The following is a 4,781-nucleotide window of genomic DNA, read 5'->3' as shown; positions in this document are numbered from 1 at the left end:
CCAAAAAACTTGCATTTATAGCTTAGGAAGAAAAATAAAACACTCATGGTCCATTTTATGTGGCTAAATCAGATTTCAGAGCTGGATTTACTCATAAAAAGTTCTTGGGAAAAAAAATTAAATATGGGTCTGTGGCTCTTCTAAGTCACCCCCTCCCCCCCCACAGTTAATATTCAGAAATCATTCACTCTCTGGGTTAACAGGTGCCTATAGAAGAATGTCTGGACAAAAAGTCAGTCTCAAAACCAGTGTTAAATCAATCTCAGTTTGGGAAGAAAGGGGAGTCTAAAAATCAGCACCAATGCAAACATATCTAGGACCCTTGTCCTTCTGGATCCATGCTTCCTTCAGGGTCTTCATCATTGTATATATTCTCAGCCATCTGCCAAACTTGCATGATATTGTCTTCTGATACAGAACAAATAAGCCAAGGTTCATTGGGGTTCCAAGAGAAATCGGATATCTTGGCAGTGTGACCACCATGAATAAACAATAATTCTGGTGGTCCATCTTCTGCATCTTCACTGTTCTTCTCCAATTTTACTCAAGTCCCAGACATTTAGCCTGTGATCAGTGCCACTAGAAGCCAAGATAGTTTCGTTGTGGGGAGACCATTGAACCTGGAATATTTCATCTTTATGTGATTCAAAGGAATGCAACTTTAGTTTCAGATTTCTAAGACCCCACAATGCAACTGTCTTATCAGCTGATCCTGTGGCAAGAATGAACTCACTATGAGGATTGAAAGAGAGACAATTTACTTCAGCAGTGTGGGCATCCACTGAGTGACTTGGTTTAGAAGCATTGTTTGACCGTGTGTCCCAGATCATGAGCTTCTGATCATCAGCAACTGATGCAAAGAGAGATTCATGGAGCAGCTGCCAAGAAACATCTTCAACTACTGCTGTATGTCCTGTGAATATGGTCTTTGCATCCACTACTTTACCTTCCTTTGGAACTGCACTGATGTCCCATAAGCAGATGGTATGATCATCTGGTGCACTAAGCAAGTGTCCACTGAGATCTGGGTTCCATGATAGCCCATAGCCCTCCTTTTGATGTCCCCAGAGACGCAAGTCTGAGTTACACTCCCCAGAAGGATCTGGTTTCGAAGGGTGCTTGGTGTAGTTGAAATTAGAACATCACTGGATGGAGTCTTTGTTGCAATGATACAAGGATTCTGGGGCATATAACGGGCCCTGTTCACTTCACCTTCATGGTTAATGTTGATTTCAATCTCAATTTTCCCACTAACTGAACCAAAGCCTCCAAATTCTCCTTTCTCACTATCATAGTGAGAGGCATCAAACTGAGCATCATCATTAGGAAGCTGCACACTAGGTATCACAAGATGGTTCTGTTCATCTGATGTGTGTGTACCCAGGACAAGTCGATGAATGCTGAAATCCTTCCCTTCAGGTCTGGTCACATCTGGAAGCCACTGTGCAGTTAAGCTGGGCCACTCAAGGGCATGGGTCATCAGTAGCTCATAGAGAAAAGGAGTATTTTTTTTCCACATCTTGTATTCTTCATTGATCACTCGTTCTTCTAGAGCATCATCAAAGGCTGCTTCCTTGTCAGCCACGGCAGGAGCAGCGGCGGGGCCGGAGCAGCGGGCGGAGCGGCCGGGGGCTGCTGGCGTGGCTGTGCGGCAGAAGAGGGGGTGAGGGCGGAGGGGCGGGGGGCGGGGAGGGCGGGAGGGTGCTCGCTCCGCGCTTGTGGCCTCTATTGTTTCCTGCCGCCCCTGCGTGTGGCCCGAGTCGCGCACCCATAAATATGGATTTTGAACAAAGACAAAAGACTGTTACCTTCAAATAAGGGAAAAATCCATTAAATTATTATGTAATTTTACTATCTCATACTTTATTTTTCTTCCTTAAGTATATGATTTCTCTGTCATCACATTCCACTGAGATCCATGTATAACATGGAACCACTGTAAAGACTAACAGAATGTCTTCTCTGGGGGTTGGGGGGAGAGAAGCAAGAACTGGGTAAAAATTGTAAAACTCAAAATAAATAAAATCTTTCTAAAAAAATTAATTCAAGGGTGGCCTAGGTGGCCACAGTGGATAAAGAACCAGCCCTGGAGTCAAGAGTACCTGGATTGAAATCTGGTCTCAGACACTTAATAATTACCTAGCTGTGTGGCCTTGCGCAAGCCATTTAACCCGATTTGCCTTGCAAAATCCTAAAAAAACCCACCAAAAATAATTGATTCAATTTATATATTTTTGAAACAAGTCTTTTGTCAGAAAAACCATCTATCAAAATTGTTTTCCAGTTTTCTACATTCCTTCTAATCTTGAATGAATTGTATTTCTTTGTGCAGATACTTAATAATTTAACATAGTCAAAACCATTCATTTTGCTATTTATTGGGTTCTACTCTCCATAGATTGACAGATAGACTATTCCTTGTTCTCTTAATTGGCTAAATCCTAACTATTTTTTCCTCATCTTGATAAAGGATATGAGATGTGAATCTATGCCTAATTTTTGCCATCGTATTTTTCCATTTTCCCAACAGTTTTTGTCAAATAGTAAATAATCTGTCCCTTTTCTAATATAGCTTTATATCTGGATAGAGAAATTACCATTCTTTGCATTTTTATTTTTAACTCCCTTGATATTCTTGGGCTTTTGTTGCAACAGATGCATTATGTTACTATTTTTTTCTAGCTCTGTAAAACATTTTGGGTAGTTTGATTGATATGACATTAAATATATAATTTGAGTTCAGTAGAACTGTCTGCCCAAGAGTAATTGACATTTTTCTATTTATTTTGATCTGATTTTATTTGTGTGAAAGTGTTTTGTGATTGTTTTTATATAGTTTTTGGATTTGTCTTGGTAGGCAGATTCTCAAGTATTTTTATGATGTTTGAAGTTATTTTAAATGGAATTACACTTTGCATTCCTTGTTATTGGTCTTTGTTTACATATATATGTATATATATGTATTATATATATATACACACACACAGACATATATATATAATATATAAATTCTGATTATTTGTGTGGTTTATTTTATATCCAGCTACATTCCTAAAGTTGTTAATTGTTTCAATTAAATTTTTAGATGATGTTCTAGGTTTCTTTAAGCTTACCTTAATATTATCTGCAAAAAATGAGAATTTTGCTTCCTTGTTGTCAATTCTAATTCCTTCAATTCCTTTTGTTCTTTCTTAGTGCTAAAACTAACTTGTTTATTACAATATTGAATCATAGTGGTGATAATGAGCATCCTTATTTCATCCATGTACTAATTAGAAATGCTGCTTGATTATCCATAATATATAATAATGTTTGCTGTTGCTTTAGAGTTATTGCTTATCATTTTAAGGAAAACTCCACTTATTCATAGGTTCTCTAGTATTTTCAATAAAACGTAGTAGTACTTTATTTTGTCAAAGTTATTCTAGCATCCATTTACATAAGAATGATTAGTTAATTTTGTGATTGATATGATTAATGATGTATTATTTTTTAATGTTGAACCATCCATGAATATTTGTTGTAAGTCCTCTCTGATTATGGTGTATTATCCTAGTTATAATATATCGTGATCTGTTTGCTAAACTTTTATTTAAAATGTTTGTGTCCATATATATTAGGAAGGTTGTTGTAAAATTTTCTTTGTCTATTTTGACTGTTGCTTGTGTAGGAATTAGTATCATGATGGTGTTCTAAAAGGAATTTGGCAGAACTCCTTCTTCACCTATTTTACAAATCGTACCAATAGAATTGGTATTAAATATTCATTAAAGCTTTTGTAAAATTTACAGGTAAATCCATCAAACCCTGAAATTGTTTTTAGGGAGTTAATTTATGGCTTCTTCAATTTCTTTTTCTGAAATGGGGTAAAGTATCCCATTTCCTCTTCGAATAATCTAGGCATTTTATATTATTGTAAGTATTCATCTATTTTACTTATAATTTCTAATGTATTGCATATAGTTAGGCAAAGTGCCTCTGCATTATTACTTTAATTTCCTCCTCATGGGGGAAGAGTTTATCCTTTTAATTTTGGATATTGATTATTTGTATTTATGTCTTGTTTTTTAATTTAGATTAGCAAAAGATTGATCTATTTTATTTTGGGTCCCCCCCCAATAAAAACAATTCTTAGTTTTATTTATTTTGTTGGTTCAATAGTTTTCTTACTTTCAATTTTGTAACTTCTCCTTTGATTTTCAGAATATTTCTTTTGGTATTTAATTGATGATTGTTGAATTGTTCTTCTTCTAGAATTTTTACTTGCATACCCAATTGATTGTTCTCCTCTTTCTTTATTTCATTCAAGAAAGGTTTAGATGGTTTAAAATTTCCCCAAAAAACTGCTTTGGCTGAATCTCACAAGATTGACTTTGATGATTTATCATTGTCTATGCCTTGGAAGAAACTGGTGATTATTTCTCTTATTTGTGTTTGATCCATTCATTCTTTAAAATTGAAATTTTAGCTTATTTTTTATGAAATTTTATTATTTGTAATTTTTATTTCATCACCATTTAAAAATGATGCATCTAAAATTACTATATTTCATTTTGGTGTTTGTATGCTAATTAATACAAGATTAATTTTTGTGTAGATGCCATGAGTCACAGAGGAGTTATATTGCTTTCTATCACTGTTAAATTTTCTCAAGATGTCTGCCATAGTTAACTTTTCTAAAATTCATCTTACCTTCCTAAATTTTGTCTTATTTATTTTTGGAGAAAGGAAGATTGAGGCACAACACCACTTTAGTTTTTCTTTCTATAGTTCCTTGTAAC

At 35.1% G+C, this 4,781-nt stretch overlaps 1 pseudogene; it reads right to left on the bottom strand.

Moving 5' to 3' along the window:
- Positions 1 to 313: 313 nt before the first annotated feature.
- LOC141500344 (histone-binding protein RBBP4 pseudogene) lies at positions 314 to 1,534 on the bottom strand (annotated as a pseudogene).
- Positions 1,535 to 4,781: the final 3,247 nt, after the last annotated feature.

This window comes from Macrotis lagotis, chromosome X, assembly GCF_037893015.1.
Source record: "Macrotis lagotis isolate mMagLag1 chromosome X, bilby.v1.9.chrom.fasta, whole genome shotgun sequence".
Taxonomy (NCBI): Eukaryota; Metazoa; Chordata; class Mammalia; order Peramelemorphia; family Peramelidae; genus Macrotis; species Macrotis lagotis.
The sequence above is the reverse complement of the archived record's forward strand: the minus strand, read 5'-3'. Positions and strand labels throughout refer to the sequence as shown.